The sequence below is a fragment of the Colletes latitarsis genome, chromosome 6 (assembly GCF_051014445.1).
Source record: "Colletes latitarsis isolate SP2378_abdomen chromosome 6, iyColLati1, whole genome shotgun sequence".
Classification (NCBI taxonomy): Eukaryota; Metazoa; Arthropoda; class Insecta; order Hymenoptera; family Colletidae; genus Colletes; species Colletes latitarsis.
The window spans coordinates 19,327,229-19,347,718 of record NC_135139.1 but is presented as its reverse complement, the minus strand read 5'-3'; the positions used below and the strand labels follow the sequence as shown (position 1 = coordinate 19,347,718).

The following is a 20,490-nucleotide window of genomic DNA, read 5'->3' as shown; positions in this document are numbered from 1 at the left end:
CGAGTCAGACGACTCTCCGACCGACGTAATTCTCTTAGAGTAGAATAACTCGAATCAGATCTAGAATAACGTTCGATAAAATCAACTGGAAATCTACTGGAGTTATGGACAGTCGTATTCCGTCGGATCCACTGTCAACTTTGCAGATTCCGCCCTCTTCTGTGTTGGAGATCTACTTTGATCAAATGAGATCGGATCGTATTCTATGGAATCGAACGAGGTCCAGTCGACTTCTGTCGTGTTCGACGCGATTCGATCGTGAGGTGTTGGATGACGTCCAATGAATTTTGGTTAACGACGTCGTAAAACTTCTATCGTGTACGAGGCTCATGTAAAGCCACATGCGCCACTATTGTGACACCGATATCTCGCTACCTTTAACTACGTTAAGCAACGCTTGGCTTCAACTTATCTGGTTTATAAAATAAGCGAAGAGAAAACTAGTCTCAAATAATTATAATTTTTTAAATTGACTGAAATATAGCGTCGAAACGTTAAAATCAATTTCAATTCAATTGTGTGACTCGTGGCTATCGCTGACTCGGTGGATGAATCCTAACACGATTCGTCAGTTGTTGGGTGTCTTATTAATTTCGCGTGCAATGTAGGCATTTATCTACCCGGGGCACTCATACCATCACGTACTTTAGTAATTTACTTGAAGCAGCTATTTATCAATGTTGCAAACGATACTATCAGCGATAACGTCAGGGTATTACAAGAAGAAAAATATTATTTGAAAGTTCGGAGTACCTCCACTTAAGGGAACCAGATAGTCGAATTCCTTCAAAGTAAAGTTTTCGTTGCGATTTCATACCGATGAAACGGATGGTAAGTACAGACGTTTGCTTATACGTAACGTTCGTTCGAATCTCGAAGAGTAAGAAATATATTTTTTCAGTTTGTTGTTTTTGCAACGATAACTCGAGCAAGTAAATAGAAATTTTCTTACACTTCAAAATCACAAAGAAAAAGTCTAGATTCGTGTTCGTTTCCCAGGAATTAATCCCCGAAGAAGACTATGCTTTCATTCCTGTCTCCGTAATAGGTATTAAACATTCTACCACGACGTAGATCAGGATCGTCCCAATTGTCCCTGCGGGAAGAATCTCACGAAGTGTGGAAGAGTTCGTGACCCAATTACATTTTCCCTTCTTTGCATTCCAATTCCCCGATGTTGAAATTAGAGACGGAAGAAAATCAAGAACACAATTCCTGCTGCTTCGCCACTCAGTCTCTCAAATCGCGGTCCGTTGTAGAATCACGCGTGTCTTACATGAATATTTCAGTAGTGCCGCTTCATCGGGTATATAATTATAATTGGAACGTCGTTATTAATGAACGCGATCGATCTCAGAGGGAAACGGCAAAAGGCCGTGTAACAGCGATCGCTGCACGAACACACGGCTTACAAATTTGTACACGATGATAGACGGCAAACGGCATTGCAAACACGTTTCACGCGTTCCGGCAACGACTGCACACATTCCGCATGTTTGGACTGACGCTGTGCCATTTATGTTCCGGCCGCCCAAAAATTTCTGTATGCGTGCTCATCCGTTTAAAATACGAGGCGTCGACCCCGTAATACGATAATAATTTCGCGCCTCGAAAACGGAGACGCGGAAACAAAAAACGCTATTGTTTCCCTTATTTCGATCTAAGAAAAATTGCTAATTACTCGAAAGCGACTGGTCACGTAACTTAAAAATACAGAGAAACAAATAATGAAATATTCAGATTATAATGCTTCGAAACATCTCGCGGAGAATTAAGTTTTCAATAGCTTTATGCAAACGAAATGCACGGTTCCGTTTATAAAACTAGAGCAATCAGGAATTGCAAATTATATCGTCGAAAGATCTGTACCTCAAATATCAAATTGTCGAGTGTATTAACTGTAGAAATCAGTAACTTTGAGTAGTCCTTTGGCGTTGTCATTTACATTTTGTGAAATGAATAGTTTCGCTGCTGTTGGAGTAGCTCGTTGAACTTTGTTACGTTTCCACAGGCGTATTAGAACAGTCGGAAAATTGTTCTTGCACCCAATAAATACCACAATGTAGGCCTGCTGACACCGAGACGGAAGATTCCGTCATTCGTTGAATTCAATTGCGGTTTGCATCAGTTAGTAGTACACTATCGTCGTTTAGCCTTCCCCCGATCCTATCCTGTTCCCCTTTCGTGTAGATTCGTGCACCGAGAGTCCGGGATTCGTTTGAAACTCCTAGTTATTCCGACCGCGTCGTTCCATGTAGGAAGTTCTCGGACCGTATACAAATAGCTATGTAACCGAGAAGCAAGAACGCCTTCGCGCGTGAGGACTCTAAACAATCCAACTATCCTCTAAAAGGGTTAGAAATAATTAGTCAACGTACGACTTTAATCTACCCAAGATACAGCGCCGTCGCGACGGCGCGGGATAAATTAAATTTATGGTAGCGTAATGCGGATATACGTCGCGTTAATTAAATGCTATTCGATTCGTCGACGTATCTTGGGCGAGTAGAAGTGGATCGTCTATGATCAGACAAAAGAATAACTAATACTAGACGGTCCTTCTTTCATTTATCTTAATATTTATACGGTTCTAAAAAATAATTTAAATTTACATCAAGGAACTTTGGCCCTTCGTTAAAGAGAATGTTACAAACTTCTGGCGCTACTATTACAAATTTCAATCAACTTCGTTAATTTTCAAGAAGCTTTACAGATGGAAATTCAATTTCGGCGCTCTCGTAGAATTTCTGTCATAATTAAATAGAATCTTAATTCGACCTAAATTGAAAAATTAAATAATCCGTCTCCCGCTCGACGAAATTAGGAAGAGGGATAAACGATGCTAGAGATATCGATCCTATTAGAGATTTTTAAGTATGCCTCCGCGATTGTTCGACGGTGGTATTAAATTCGTACACGAGGTGCTCGCCGCGGTACGATTTGCAAAACGCGTCCACGGTGAATTTGTATCGCATAAATACATAATACCGAAGTTCCGTGCCGTCCGAGTGGGAAGAACACGTCTCTGTTTTCCGTGTAACGTTTCAAGGATCCGAGGCCAGCCTCGTGTACCATCTGATATATATAGTTATAGAATACGATGAGGCTCGTAAAGCCGTCAGAAACAAGTGTTACGCCCTGTATTGAGGTTGTAAGATATTGCGATATGCATGTACCGAAACCTATAATGGAACTTCGGGATCCGATGCTTTGAATAACCGATCGCGCGTAGAAAATTACCTCGACGAAACTGCTTTTCGCCGATCGGTTACGCGCGAAACGAAGACAAAATAACTGACAGCGAGTAGATAGCGAGAATGTACACGACAGATTTAATATCTATTGTAATACCATTCTATAAAAGAGATTCGTAAAAGGAACCTTATGGAAAACAACAACGACGTTCCTCTCGTTTCCTTTACTCTCAGTCTAATTATTTACAATGATCGATCGTTAGCGGGCAACAAGCGCGGAAGCGATCGAATTAACACGCGCCCGCGAGCGAGGGGTCGTTAACAACAACACGATAAGTCGATCGAAACGCGCGGACACCGTTAACGTCGCAACTTGTCGCGTGAAAAAAATTTTTCTTCTGCCGCTTCGAGCGTCGTTAGCGGCCACAGGCCGCGGAATAAATCGCGTAACTGGAAAGTGAGTCGGTCTGGCGTTTAGAGGGGCGACTTGTTCGATTAACATTTCAACGATGCCGAGATTTATTGCAAACAGGAAAGCCCGGATAGTGAATTACGAGGTTGAATAAATTTTCTACTAATACACAACGTCGGAATAAATTTCAGATAAACAGCCGCGCTTTTAATGACCCGGTACCCCGGGCGTCGTTATGCACGACGAAATAATAATTACGAAAAATATGAGCGCGCTACGTTGGACGAAAAACGGGAACTGGGTCGACGAGATTTTCGGCCACGCAGAGAAGTCAACGTTCACTGGACCTCCGACGTAATGAATTTTGAAGACAATATGGTCGTTTCTGGTCGTTTTGACGCGCTCGTGTTCCTCCGCGAATAACACCGGGGATTAAATTGCCCTCGAAACAACGCGGCCGTGACACGACTTCTCGACGAAATTTCATACCCGGACCAAGCGACGAATTGTAATAATCCACGTGGGCGTATTCATCTTAGGAGTCGCGATTGCAAAAAGCTGTTCACCAGTCGCGGGAAACTGTGTCCCCTAATTTTGCGATCGCTCTGTTTTGCTTGGAACGACAAACGTGTTAATGGGTACCATGAAACTAGCTTGCGAAGGTTACTTGTTCGTTGACTTTTTTATTTAAAGTAAAATTAAATTCTTTGACGTTCGAGCGAATCTAGATCTTCCTTAAAGAATATAATTATGTAAGAACAGAATATAATACGTACAACGTTAACAATGTATGAAATATCGTAGCGGTCGCGGCGCCAACTTGTTATTTTAAAGCACACGAGTGAATTTGTAAATCACGGTATTTAGATTGACTGTTTATTTATGTACGAGTCGATTATCAGATGAGGCCGAACTGAAATTTGAATCGTTTCAACGTCCATATGTACGATTGCATTGAAATCGAATAACGTAAATATTTCATTCGGCGTGCTTGCAAAATTGCTTGTGCAAATTGTTAAATACTATACATTCGTTAAATTACGAAATATGCGCGCTTTAAATTTAACCGAAGTTCCCTACCGGTAAAGCCAAATATCTCGAAAACATTGAAAGTTAAATTTCATAACTACGTTAGCATCGAAAGGGAGCAAGAATAATAATCAGGCTTGATTATTATTAACGCGATACGTGATCGTTATTGTTGTGCCAACGAAAGAATTTATTCGATGGTCAACCGTGGAATGATTTTAACTGAATTTAAAAACGATTCGTTTTAAATTTAACGTCAATTTTGTCGCGTTAAGCGCTTTGTAAAATTTTAGTCCTAAATACGATCCTATTAAAAATTATTCTCACAAGAGTTCAAATCCTTTTGATACCAACGTTTCCCCGACTTTCAATCAATTTTCCAAAACAAAGATTTCAGATATGAATTTGCGGGGCTCGAAAGTAGACAGGCCTCTTAAAAAAAAAAAAAAGGACAGGAGCTTCATCGAGGAGCAGACTTCGAAGAGTGGACCAAACGGTAGAGATCGTCGAAGCTTTTGTGCGGGTTCGATAGCCCGTGCAGCGCAAACAAGCCTACGGGGCACAAAACAGGGTCCACGACGCGGAAGCGAGGCAGGGATTCCGCCCAATGGACTTTCCTCCGACCGTTCACGGGATGTCGAGCACCGTCATTACGTCGTATGCAGACGAGCCGACGTTACCCTCGCGCGAGAGTCGCAAAAGAACCGAAACAAACCAAGAATACGCAAAGGAGGCGAGACGAACGGCAGAATTTTCGGATGCAAATTTTATTCCGTTCCTACCCTCGCGGGGCACACCGGTCTGCCCTCCGCCCCCACGATTCCTCTTCCATACAGTCAGCCTTTTTTCTCCCCGGCTTTTTCTGTCCTTCCGACTTGCCAGTTTCTTTAGCCAGGCCCTTTTCCGAACGATCCTTCACGCGTCGTTGACCACCCCGACGACAAAGTTGCGTGCCGTCGCAAAACGGAACCCCCCGAAGTTAGTCGGAAGTATTTTCTTTCTTTAAAAGCAGCGCGTAGATAAGATCGTGACAGAAACTCGATTTTTACACTCGTATTAGGTTACTTTGATAAGTTGTTTTACGTCTAAAGTTGGATCCACCTTACCATTTCTTTTAATCTCTGCAAAGCTCACACGTTCCTAACCAGAACTGATTAAGAAATGGATAAAAGAACAACAATTGGTTCCTGATGCAGACCTAATCAGAATTTTCTAAAATAGAGGACCGAGACCCGAAATAAACGATTGTATCACACTACTACCACAATACTACGAGTTTCTAGCCAGAACTAACCAGAATTGACTAAGAAAAATTTTTAATTTTCTGACAAGATAATGAAGTTGCGAGATTGAAAGGGTATTGTGGATCAAAATGGTAAACACATTGTTTAATACGATTTCCCATATCTAAAATTCTGAACTTACTTTTTAGCCAACCTAATAGAGTAAACGTGTACAAAAATACTTAAAAACTTTAATTTTTTAAGGCTCGTTTCCATACCATAAACCCAGTGGTCTTCGACGGAATCTGTAGAGGATCAGGACGATAAAAATTATGACACGGGGCAGAATTGAACATCGCCGGGGCTAATGAATTCTGACAGGTCGCGAGCAACCCTTCGTTCCGCCGGGACCAAGGAACACTGACAAGTTCACCCGGGACGAAGAAAGAACTCCGATGCTCGACCAGCATCGTCCCATCGGGGGACCGTTCGAACGAAACGACTCTGTCTTCCGGAGACAGAGAGACAGAGTCGATCCTGGCCGACTAAGTGGAACCGAAAGGAGTGTCTTCAAACTGAGACATCCGGTACGCTCGTGTCTTCCCGCTAAACATCGATACGACCGTATCTCTTCGAAACCAACATAACGTTTATCTCACAGTTTAAAACGTAAAATTATCGTCTCTCAAACACCGTCAACTTTGCACATTTATTCACACACGACGCGATCAATTTTAGTTAATATTCTAGCACGCACCAAAATAAAGTACATCTTTTAATACAAATCGTTTAAGTGTCTCGAGTTTCTACTGATTCGTGGAACTTTAAAATTTCCATTGTATTCCCCCCTGTATCGCGTTTACAACGGTTCGATCGGAATTCCCCGCGCCACGAGGACTGTTCAAACCTTCAGTAGCAATTTAGCTTCTGGATGGCGGAGTTTGATCTTAAGGCTCCTTTTATAGTAGAAAGCTTTCCAACGGGGAGACGCGTCTAAGGCAGGATTTGCTATAATAGCTTCGCCGAAGAGTTTACTAGAATATCCAGGACGAAACTTACAGTTTGCTCTATACCAAGTAAAATACACTACTTCGTCGATTTGACCCAAGACTTTACGGCTTTTTAACTGAGAATCGTAATTGTGCTCTTAACGTGCGGTACGATTAAAATAGAAAACATTGGAATATTATTCTGTTCGCAGTTGAGGTTTTAATAGCTAAATGTTCAATTTCACAAACGTGAGATACTTCACGCCAATGGTCAAACGTCTTGCACGGTGCTCGTTTTCATTCCCGTCCCACACCAAGTCGCTCGATTCCATAAAAATTCTGATTGCTCGCGGGGACTCCCGACTCGCTGGAGTCTTTCCGTCGAAATAGTCGAAACGCGGTGGAATTTTTGCGCTGCTCGTGGGAATCGACGTCGATCCACCGGGTCACCGAGAATCGCGGTACGCGAATTTCTATATTGAAATCAAACCCTCTCCCGGAAACTTTACAATTTCCTGAGCAGACAAACGACGATGAATGGCGCACTCCGGTCAACGGTTCCATATACTTTTTCCCCCGAATGCGACGATCCGAAATAAATCGAAAATATAAGCAAGCTACAGAAAAGTAGACTCTACAGAGTTCGGATCGATAATTCTAATCCACGAACGTTCAATTTATTTCATGGAATTCTTTGAGAATAAAATTCCAACCGTATTTTTTATCTCTTACGAAATTTTAGATAGAACTTAATTACGTGAAGCATTCTATATACGAAGTGTCAAAAATGGCGTCTCCTCGAGACGTCCCTTTTTTCATCGCACGATTTTTCTGAAGAAGATGGTCCAACAGTCCCCCCCACGCTCATTTGGGTCTCAACGACGGACAAAACTACTTGTCCCTTACCGAAACCAAAAAATAATTAATCTACCCAGGTCCTCGAGGACCGAACTTCGCCGATATGGTTGCGTTTTGAAAACCTGTTCGCGTTGGAGCGCGGGTGGTCCTATTCAAAAGTCTCGCAACATTCATCCCGTCGAAACGATGCGCGCGAGAAAAGAAAATGAAAGAAAAAGGGAGGCATTAGCTTCTCGTTCCCCGACGGCGTAAGCTTTTCGAATATCCTCTGTAATTTGGCCACCGGTAAAGAGTAACTTTTTGCCCAAGATAAAACCAAGTAATCGCCTTAAGCGAGTCTGAAATCGCCGGAACGTGAAATCCTTCTCTCGTGAAAATTTTACATCAGCGTGCAAACGCCGAATCCCGAGATTCGGTCGAGATTTTTCCCCCTGGCAACAAAGTGGCACTGTTCTCGATCCGATAAACGTGTTTTCTCAAATCCTTCGGCCGCTCTAAGGAGGAAACGCGATTATTCGAATGTGGAGCGTCGCGGCAGTGCGAGGAAGGGGAACAGGCCAGAAGGAAAAACGACGCTGCGAGATCAGGCTGAAATTGGTACAAACCGAATAATTCCAACAGGATTTCCACCCGGTTCCCGGAGTAATCGAGACGCGCGACGAAGCACGCTTTATCGATTGATCTCGTCGAGAACTGGGTCTTTGGACGAGGAGTGGCTAGATCGAAGGTGTATCCGACGATGTCTGGAGACAATCTGCACGAATATGGGGTGTCTCGACCGAATGGAATCGCCTACAAATCATCTGCTCTTACCCGTTGTTATGCGAAGGATTTATGGGGGAAGAATTACGCTGTTTCTAGGAACACGGGTAAAATTCATTCAATAATTTCAATAACCATATGAAAAGAAAAAGTATAGAAGATTTGGAAGGTCTAAGTCGGTCAAATACAAAGGATGAAAGCTCTGTTCGATATTCTTTAGTCGTGAAAGAATGTCCTGATTCTGGTAAGAACCAAGATAAAAGCCAAGGTGCCAAAAAGTCGTGCATAAGGCTTTCAGAATTTCAAAGCTTCTCGATAGCGATCCGGAATGGGTCGAATTGGCGAGCAAATCAAGAAACGGCAGACCTAGTTCAAGGATTGAATCGTTAAGAAACTAAAAAGTTGTCGTTAAGGACTGTCGTTATCCCAAGAAAGTGGAAATGAAGAATCCTAGGATCCCGAATGCACGAATTCATACATAATTAATTGATCTAAACCTTAACGTTTCTCGAAGCTCCGTCAATATTTTTATCATTTTTATAAATACCTGTATAAGACTCTGTAACTTTATACTGATATAAATGACTCTTTTTGTATTGCTTCTACGTCCAAATAAAGCACTGTACGATAGTTTATTTCAGCAAAAGAAACCTTCAACGACAATTATTCGGTTACTCGATAAACATAATTGAAAAGAAAATGAGATCATGTTTCTTTCAGCCTTAATAAATTCATCCCTCAAGAGATTACCGTCGAACGACTTGCCAGAGTCTAAAGTTTTACGGTTTTTCCATTGCTACACGCTTTTTCTTCCCGGCCGAGGGTAGCGTGATCGCTCTCCCTTTTCAGCCCTTCTTTTACCTCGGATAATCCGTAGTATATTAGCCGCGACCCTAAAACTAACAAGCTTAACGGTTTGCTGTCGTTTCTGCGGCGGTTACGCGGCCTTAGTGTTAACGCATCGTCTCGCCCGTCGCGATGATAAACGCAAGATCGTTGGAAAAGATTTCCTCGAGTGGCTGAGCTTAAAGACAAAGCGAGTCTCGGGACGCTTCGCTGTTTGCGTACTGAAATGTTCCTTACGAAGTCGTAGACATCCATTAGTACTCATCTATTTTAATCTTATTTCGTCCTACGAATTATGAGAAAAATTTTAATTACAATTTTGTATTTGAAATACAGTGAAAAACAAACTCTGTGTCATAAATTAATAATTGCTTAATATATTTCAATGTAATTATTTGAAAATTTATGTAATCCTCCATCAGTTCATTATTTTTTGAATGCTTCGAAGGAAAGTTGATTTCCATTTACCAATTTGGTAAAAAACAACATTAAGTAAAATAATTCAGAAACGACTGGATATTTCGGAACTATTACAAGTTAAAACAAGACTAGAATTTTGCAACGCATTTCTTTGCGTTTTCGTTTCCCATACTAATAATCTACACAATTTTTGGAGAAGGATGTTTTTTGATGACGATACTCATTAGGAATTTTTGACTTAACGAGCCCGTCTTCGGGGGTTTTTAGTCGTCAGCGGAGACGCTAGGACCATGACGGTGGCCAACCCGATATCGACACGGCTTTGACACGTGTATGTCGCATTGCCAGAACGTTGTACTTAGGTGCATGTTTATACACGACGAACCGGAGCCTGTACCAGCGTGATAGAGTCTATGCAAGCCACGATACACGATGGCCGTTGCTCGTGTACGTGTATCGGAGCGTTCTGTATTATACACGACGTCGCACCAGTCACGGAAACGCGGCCGGCGACACTCGTTGCGTTAGTCAAACGGAAATTAACCGGCGCTCACGGGCGTATTTGGCCTCCGGTGTCGAGGCACTATTCGGTTCTTTCGCCGCCGTGTCCGTTTTAAGCGATACCCGATCGCCGAACGCTATGATAAATACCGTCGGCTGATTTTCATAACGCCGTTTCTCCGCGGCGCAGATTTATGAATCGATCGCGGACCCGACGGATTCCCGGGATTTATGATGATTGTATTTTAGTTATTGAATTCGTTCCCAGCGTTCCGGCTCGTCGCGAACGACGGTTGCTCTTTATTTTATCAGCTCGCGGCCACGAGCGTACTCCATTTCACCGTAACGCTTTATTTATTTGTCATTCGAAGGCTATTTTTAGATGTTTCTTCGATTATTTGTCTACAGAATAAGAAACTGTGTCAGCACGTGTCACCACTGTGAGATAGCGGGAGGAAAGAAAAGGAGAGGCCTTAGACGGTCGACACAAAATTTTAAAAATGTATTTCGTGAATCCTTGTACCCTAAAGGATCCCAAATAATAGACGAAATGGTTGTCCTAGCTTCTGAATGATAATTCCTTTCGGACGATAGCTCTTATTTTGAACGGTATATTTATTAAGACCGAAAATCTGCCAGTTGACCGTCAGATCGTTTCATCCAATTGCCGAGCAAGCACGTTCGGTGAATTTCGCTAATTGCTGCGCTGATTGGCGGAAATCCAATGTGTTCAGCCGGACAGAGTGAATGCTGGTCATTAACGCGTTTAAAAGTCCTCGAAATTTTCGAGTTCCACGGATGCTCGACTTCCGGCGCGAATCCGAATTTTAAAAATGTCTGCCGCCGTTGTGTCTGTTACGACGTTCGTCCGACTTCTGTTTCTCTCGTTTCTCTTATCGTTTTCATCAAGTTAATTGCGATATCAATTTATTAAATACAGACGGAGAAGTTTCGCTCCTTAATTCGATCGAGTTCCTTGGAAACCTTCGATATTTGCATCTTCAAAACATCTCTTCACTAGGAATATTAACGCTAGCCTCTCGCTTTTTCGTTCGTCCTCTCTTTCTCCGACACGAAATACCCGCCCCAGGACGGGTCGTTTGTAGAGCAATTTAATTAAGTAAAGCTTTGAAGTAGATATCTGCTTTTCTGGCTAATGAAAAATATAAATTAAGCTGCTTTAATAATGATAGATCGGGGATACACTTTCAACGGAAATGAGTGATAAACCCACAAAGAATAAACTCCGTCCATTGTTCGTTTTAACATCCTGCTTGTTTACGTGGAAATAAAAGCTTATAATCGTCATATTTTGGGTTCCTTTTTCTACACTCTGGATTTTATACACATCGCGAAATTATTCGAATGATAATTCTTTCTTCCGTTAATTTCCACGCTAAGGGCCAGAGTAGCGTTTATTGCCCGAGGATCCTGAATCCTGGCTGCTTAATCCCTCATTCTCGAGTAATTTTGGGCTGTGATTGCGTTACGAGCCAACCGCGTGGATTGTTGATTGAATTCTCTTGGGATTGTAAGGTTCAAGATTAACCGTGGTGAGTACGATTAGTCGAACAATCGCCCGTCAATTTAATATTTACGGACTAATTTAAGCACACATTCTAATCTTTCTACAATATGTATCCATACAATGTTTTCTCTGCTCTCTTTACTTTGTAATTTTTTTATTTTATATGCATAACTTATGCAGTTTTTAATCCATAAAGGTTGACAGTCTTCTCCAAAGTCTTGACAAATAACATTTATTTATATCATCAACGATTTTCGAACTGCATAACTACGGTTCCTTCGATAAAAGTTTAATACCGACAAATGGAGCATTCGTATTCCAAGCATGACCGCGAAATGTTAATGCTATCGTATCGAAACTTTCGAACATCCTTCTCTCGACGAATCCAAGCTCTCTCTGTATTCCGTAGTAGCTATCAAAATCTACTGAACAGCAATGTATGCGCACGTGCGCAAACTAACCGGTGTATAGACGTCCGCGTAAATACGCATGATCGCACGCACATACATTATAAGACGCGTCCATGTATGTTACCGTACACGAGCATTGTAGAGTAATACGTGCAACAATACGTATACAGGATTCTCCATTCTGCGATATTTCACAATTGCCTCGCTCTGATCGCTACTTCCTAAATGGTTTCAGGCTGTTTAAAACGTAAAGCAGAAAATGTTTCAACGTTCCCCGATGTTATTCAATGTATCGCCATTATCCGAGAGTAACAGTGACGTCGACGCTAATGAATCGTGCTCGAAACGCGAAAAGTCTCGTTGTCTATTAAACCCGCTAAAGAATTTCGTTGGATTCTGACCCAGCATTTCCGTTGCCAAACTAACTCGACCAGAGTCGGTTTCGGTTGCTACGAAAAAGTGCTTACACGAAATAACGGACATACAGAAAGTTTACTTCCGTTCTGGAGCGCATCGTTGTCTTGTCCATTGAAAGAATAACGATTATGCACGAAGTCAATAATCCTCAGTCACATAACATTAATTTGGCACGGCGCACTGAGAGAATTATCGAGTAAATATTTCAATGGAAAATAGGGTAAAACTATCCTCAAGACTAGGATGGTATAACGTTTGTAAAATCTAATTTGGTAGAATGTTTATAGCAGTGAAATCTAAAAATTCCAATAACAACAGATAAATTTATTGTGAAAAGCCAAGTTGTTCCATGCAATTTTAAACGTAATAATTCTATATCTGTTCCTGGCATCAGGTATGTATGTCAAATACAATACACCCCCTCTTAAGCAGCATCCGCTTTAACCGGCCAACGGTTGCCGTAGAAACAGATATGACTTGTCTATGGCAGTGATGGACTTAAACTTAAGACGAGCGCTAACCGTTGTACATCAAACTAAACGTTAATCGTATCGAAAATTAGTATTTGAAACGTTATTCGCTATAACGATATTTTATTTCATTACAAAACTTCATTTGGTGTATAGTGTCTAAGTAAATATCAAAATAAACAAAGAAGACAGCATAAATAATAACAGTTGGTATAGTCATTGGATAGAGGATGAAATGCCCTTTAAAATGAGCGTTTGTGAGAGTCGATAGCTTTATTGGTTCCGGAGATATCACGATTTTAGTTTCAAGTCGATGCGGTGGCTAGTTCCGGAGATATAAGGGTTCGAAGCTTTGTTTACGTTTCATTGTGCGCGCGCGAATTCATTCATCCCCCGCGCGCGTAGATAGTAAGCAGTGCGTAGTAAATTCTTGGAAATACTACGACTTCCTAGTCACGTGACTGTCTCGACTCACGCGCGACAAGGAGGTACGGCGCGACGCGTCAGACGGAGACAGAGATAGTCGAATTAGGAAAAATACCCTTTTACATAACTTACGATATCTCGAAAACGGAAAGTCGGATCGACAAAAACCAAAAACCATATTAAAGGGAAGGCTTTGCCGCTTCTAACAATGGCGCAATAATTAATAAAACACTAGTGGTTTCGGAACTGCACGCGTTTAAAGTTTTAGTATTTTTAATACGCGTTCATAGCCTTTCCTAAGGCGGAGAGCGGAATTTTAAAAATTACCTTTTACATAAATTACGATATCTCGAAAACGAAAAGTCGGATCGACAAAAACCAAAAACCATTTCAAAGAGGAAGCTTTGCCGCCGCTAACAATGGCGCAATAATTAATAAAACACTAGTGGTTTTGGAACTGCACGCGTTTAAAGTTTTAGTATTTTTAATACGTATTCATAGCCTTTCCTAAGGCAGAGAGCGGAATTTTAAAAATTACCTTTTACATAAATTATGATATCTCGAAAACGGAAAGTCGGATCGACATAAACCAAAAACCATTTTGAAGGGGAGGCCTTGCCGCTGCCATTAGTGGCTCAGTTATGGAGAAAACATGAATAGCTTCGGAATTGCACGCGTGTGAAATTTGTATACTTTCAATACGCGTTACTAGACTGTTTATTAAAATCCTACAATCAGTAAGTAATTTATTTGGATAATTTTATTCGTAACAATTCTGTTAAATGTTCTTAATGCTACTGGCAGTGATTATTTCATGAAATTTCGTTTGCTTTGAGAGTGTTAGCCTGTATTTAAACAAGATTAACACGATCTTAATTAAGCCGATTAATGAGTTATCAAAATTTAAATATAGAATCAATGAGAGCTAATCGGCTTCGCGAATGTAGACTGAGCACAAAATACGATCGATAGGAAATCGAACAATGGTTTTGTATTATAACTTTTCGGAATAACAATAGATTGCAGTTACAAGAAACGAACGAACGTTGCACTATCATCCACAGAGGCGAAACGTATCGGTCTTCATCGATCACTTTGCTGTATTTTATATTCTTCCCCTGCTGTATTTTATCCTGTTCTTGAAAATCTTCAAAATATGAATACTATACTCTTTTGCAACGGATCAAGAAAATAGATACGCAACTTTCTTTTCGTATAAAATCACATTGAGAGGTTCCACCGTAGCAAAGTACGTTACTTGATATATTGTTTACGTATCTTATTTTCTTACGTAATCTTGTAACAGCTCTGCTGCGAGACAGCCATCCGAAAGCAACGTAAAAGCACGCTGACACGGTGCCCGGAAAATCAAACGCAGGTCGTCATGCATATTGATTTTCAGTTTTGACGTCGCCAATCACTTTACCCAACAACTGACGATGTTGCGTCCCGTTAGGATGATTGTGTAAACCTCAGGAATCAAAAGTAAATTTCGCGAAAAACTCCGGCGAGAAAGCATCATTACATCGTTCAAATTAGTGAAATGAATTTATTATACTGTGGCAGTTTTTCGATTCCATAAAGAAGAAATTATTTAGAAATATCAGCCGACGATTGCTTTCGTTTCCTGGATATTGCAATTATAAAACGAACAACTTTTCAAATACTCGAACTTGTGTTCCGACCAAAAAGAACTTATACGTCGTTTTCGATCTTTCCTTGCGTGCGGAAAAGGCAAAAGGGATAAAAAAAAATCTCAGAACTTTTTAATTAAATAACTATTAACGTTTAAGCGAGCAAACTGTATACAAAGGTTTGCGCCGAGAACTCTTAAACGCGTAGTTGCTTGATCGTGAAAGTACTTTTCCGCGAAAACGAATCTTCACAGCACAACTTTAGCTCCATCCAGTGCATATATTGCTTTTCTCCGCTTTGTAGTTCAAAGTACCGGGCAAAGTACTGCTCCACGTTCTGTAAATTACACGCGAGAGACGCTCGTGTCGCTCGTGTGCCGCAAGAATTCACATACTACGCCGCGTACCAAACATCCAGCAAGTAGAAAGGAAAAGTAACGCGGGGACAGGAATCGTTTTGAGAATCGTCTTGACACTATCGACACACGAAATTCATAATCCTGTTTTCGAACTGTTTATAATTTACACAGTGGTTCAAATAAAATTAGAAAATAATTAGGAGCTTTCTTATCATCGACAGCATTAGCTTTGACGTTTCGTTACATTTCTCTTCCCAGAAAGCGTTCGTCGTATACGCGAAAAGCACATTTGCTCGCGGATTACCTCGGTCGCGCCTATCAGAGAAAATGGCAACAGGGAGAACAATAAACGCCCGCGAAGGCGGAGGAAATATTTTAACGGGCCGCTCGCTCCTCGCTCGACAAAGTGAGCAATTATGATCCACCCTTTAGAAATGAGCGGACTCGAGTTTACGACAGGATACCGTAGCAGTTTTTATCGCGAGCTTAACGCCCGCTATTGTATGACGTAAAGTAGTCATTCATTATGGAAACACTGCGAGACATAAAAACAGCGAGCCACGGGAAATTAAATACAGCGAATTTCAATCTTTTCCGCCGCGAACGCGTACACTGCAGAATTGTACGCGCGAATAAAGGCAACGGTATTACGTATGTTTTCGAAAATATTTCGAAACACGGCAAAATTCCGGGAACCGTTAATATTATGCGACGCACTCGAATACGCGCTATAAATAGCGGGTCGATGCAGACGTCACAAAGCTAATACGAATAATTATATATAAACGAAGGATATTACGAATCTGGAACAAAACGATCGGATAGATTGAATTATTTGTTAGCTGAGTTAGAAACTTAATTGGGACGCTCGTCCATCCGCAACATCTCGTCTATAAATCCCTGATTAAATTTTCCTTTGATGTGAACGAGACGATAAAAACCGAAGTTGTGCTCGATCTTCAATTAAATTTAATTTATTCTGCTAGCCTGGTTACGACGGATCAGAAAGTTTTATTTAAACGATTAAAATATCCGCTTCTTCTAATGACTCGTGACAAAGCAAATATTTCCATCAATCCCACGCAAACGTGCAGCTTCTTTGCACAATTAAAGACCATGACCAGAACGTAGTTCGAAACTAAGACAAACAGTTTAAGTCAATAATGTTTGTCCATTGATATTTTGTTTTCTATATCGTTCAAAGAATTGTACATTTATTCTTAATATCTTTCATATCCTTTTCGCGAAAGAGATATCATGTAATGCAAGCCTGATAATTTTGCTTTGTCGATATACTTGAAATAATCATAAGCACAGTGAACACTGTAATATTACTCGCGACGCTAACCTAAATAATGATACTCTTTGACAACGTCCAGTCTCCTCTGTCTTGCACATGGTGCGCTTCGATTGACTATAAGGAGGCAACCCGCAGGTTCTCGATCCTCAGAGAAGCATATTCATCGTTACAGGAAAGACAAGACAGAGTGGCTCATGGAAGTCAAGGAAGCATGAGAAGCTAACGCAGGAAGAGAATAGGAGGCCCTTCAAGGAATAGGCTATGGTTAGCCAAACAGTCCAGAGTAGAGGGTCTCGAAATAATCTCTTTAAGAGCCAACGCTATTCGACAAGGCTGAAACTCGAGTTACGTACTTCGCTGGTGCTCCGTTCAATGAACGGCCCTCTTGCTTATACATGATCGAGCTTCTGACATAATGATACAGGCCGTTCTTGATGGCCGACACCGACGATGATAAAAGTTATTTGCGTATTCCCCGCGAATTCATCGATGTTTTCCCACGCTCAGCAATTAATCACTACTTGTTACTACTACAACCAGATTGTTATAATTATTTAAAATTGTGATAGATCCTATAACGATATAAGAAGGAATGTATATTTTATGTTTCTATTTGAGCTCGAGAATATTTCACACCTGGGCCATAATCGGTTGCCAGGCCATTTGGAGTTAATTGCGTGAAAAGTACACCCGGTACATTGTACGCGAAAACGCTTCGAAGCGAGACACAGCCATCCAGCGTAATTTGGTGGATGATGGACCTATTAAGGGACACCCGAAACGTTACGCCATTTCTGGACGATATATGGCTGCTTTTGTCTTTGCTATTTTATGGAAAATAGTAAATTAAACACGAAACGTTCGAGAATCGTGTAATTCACGTGAAAGCCTAACTTTGAGAAAAAAAATCGAACAAGTTGTACGAATGTCCGCGAGCGAGTGTTTTAAAATAATTAAATGAAAAAAAAAAAAGAAACTTTCTCGTTCGCTGAAGATTGATTGCTCGTCCGTACTTTCGCTACTCTTTTGTTCGACTCGACAATGAGAGGGAAAAGACAGTTTATCCTTTAATCGTAACTTTCCCCGTAGTACGTTGCAATTCTATTAGGTACTTCTGAGCAGTGAAAATGGCGCTTTATGACGACAGTCTGGAAACTTCGGTAACGTCCGCGGAGCGACACAACTCACTCCATAAAGTCAGCTTTATGGGAAAACTGGCGTGACCTTTTCTACCGGTGTTTTCCTCTTTTCATCCAGGGCGACCAAGTCTGTGACCGAGGTGAAACTGCTTGAACATCGTCGAAAAGAAAAGTATCGTCCGTCGGAGCGCCATTTATTTTTTCGCGTCGGAATAAAACTACCCTAAGACGTTTGCTCGTATTTCCTCCAATATTCCAGGCAAAAATATAATATTATCGATCTCGAACAAGCAACTATTGTTATTGGTACTTCGACATTTTTGTAATAAACATAATTATACAATCTCTCCATGCATGTTCCCAACAGAAACAGTAAATGGCAGTTAAGTAGGAGAGCAATTCAGAATGTAAGTAGAGGTGAGTCGTGGGAATTTGAACGTGGTGTGTGTGTGTGTGTGTGTAGTTATCTGAAATAAAGGTTAATGTGTCTGGCTGTGCTCGTAAACTGAGCGTGTTTTTTCCAAACTGGTAACCCTACAAATTTTAGGGGCTCATCTAGGATACGAAAAGTAGAACGCAGCTACTACGACATAGACGGCGAGTCTGAACGCTGTTGAAGTGAAAATTGTCGGACCATCAAACGAGCGCAAGGCTCTTAACTTAAAAGAATTAAAAGGAAAACGATTAAAGACGACTGGCAATAAGAAAACGTTGAATATAACGAGAAAGACAAACACTGCACTATACGTACTACTCTTCGAGCTGTGAAACTTAACGTGAAAGTTTGTAAAATTATTTTCTCCTTTCTCGAAGAATGTACTATTTTTTATAAATTTAGAGATACTCGGAGTCAACTGCCTAATGCAAACAGATAAAAGCACAGAAAATAGTTATACGAAGAAGACCTAGTTACTCTATTCATACAAGCCCAGTGGCAAAATATTTATATTAGACTCAAAAAACGGATTTTTCCACGCATGCACCTACGGAAGAAAATCTAGGTTGTACTGCATTTAATAGCACGTAATCGCGAGTAATATATCTATAGCGGGGGTCTCCTTTGCCAACGACAAAGATTGCCTAACCGCGTAACCGCAAAGTAGAATTTTCTACTTGAGACAACAATAACTTCCGATGATAAAGCCCCGTCGTGGCTGGATTTCCTCGGCACGAATCGATCACAGCCACGAGCATCCTTCCCCATTCAATTTGACTTCGGAAGTTCCGGGGCGGGCAGCATTCCGGGGCCCTTTTATTCGGCAAACTCTTCGAGAGCTGTGCACTTTGGATAGGAAAACTAGGTGGAGAATGGAAGTACAGTGTGAGCACGGCGGAAAGGGGCGCGCGGTGCTCCCGGAAGGGGAGTCAAACAGAGGGAAAGACGCAAGGGAGGGTAAGGTAAATAAGGGGTGGAAGAGGAACGAGGATGGAAGTCATCGAGACGATGACGTAAGAACGAGAGGGAGAAAAGGGGCTCCCGAGTGGCCGGTTAAACGACGCTTCATACATGAGAGGTTATCGTGTCTGGTGGGCGCTGATATCAGCCTGTCTCGCCGTGGCGTCCTTTTCTCGACGTTTGCCGGCGCCTTCGGGGTGCCAGCCTCGTCGCGTTCTCTCTCCTCTTTAGTCCCATCGTGCGGGGTTCATTATTCACATGCAAATACCGAGCAACGAAGGTGCTCGGGAAATTCTTGGCCCGTATGCGCCGCGACGCCTCTCAAACGGCGCGATTCCGTCTGCTTTTCCGAGTCTTGCCGCGCTCTTTAACCCGCTTCTTTTACGCACCCCTTTGTCGTCTTTTCCAATCTCGCAACAGTCGAAACGATTCGTTTCATCGTTCGAGAAACGGCGGAGCCATTCCGGAAGTCGAGAGTTTTTGGCTGGGGGAATTAACTCGTCGAAGTCGTATTAACGAACACGCTCGAATTAACTCGGGCGAACGATACCGCCGGAAACGTGCACGCTCGAGTTGACGCGAGCAGCGTTCCATTTTGTGTCACCATAATATGTATGCTCGAATAAATACGAGTTATCAAATTGAATCTCAAAAAGATCGAGTTTCGTTTAACCTAATTTGTAACTGCAAGCCTACGATGCTCGGAGAATTCATTTACTATAAGGATGCACTTGCCCCATTTGGGGCTCTGCGACGATCGCTGGAACGCCCTGTACCATTTCCATTACAAATTAACGTACCCGCGAAGAAGTGAAAAACGCAATAATTTGTCTACGATGTTTATTCAATTTCCCTGGGTTTGGGGCGGGGCAAAAGGTACAAAGCAGGAAACGTCGAGGGAACGGGGATTCAAATCCTATTGCTTCGCGAAAGTTTTCGTTTAACTTCCCCATTGCCTCGGACAAACGTTTCCCTTTCAGGGCAACGGGTCCGTAGATTCCCGGAATTGCGAGGTACGAATTTCAGGAATCGAACGCGATTGTTTCCAGCACGGTGCCCAAGAGTGGTATCAGGGCGCTCCAAAGGCCGGGTTTATGACACAGTGGCCTGGAATTTATCTTTCGACAACCACCGGTGCATTCGTGGATCACATAATTCAAACTTTTTTACGAAAAAC

General features: G+C 41.7%; 1 protein-coding gene across 3 annotated transcripts in view; it reads right to left on the bottom strand.

The window, feature by feature from the left end:
* The window catches only part of Ddr (discoidin domain-containing receptor 2), a 246,387-nt gene that overhangs the window by 123,932 nt on the left and 101,965 nt on the right, over positions 1-20,490 (bottom strand). The gene's annotated exons all lie outside the window — the stretch shown is intronic.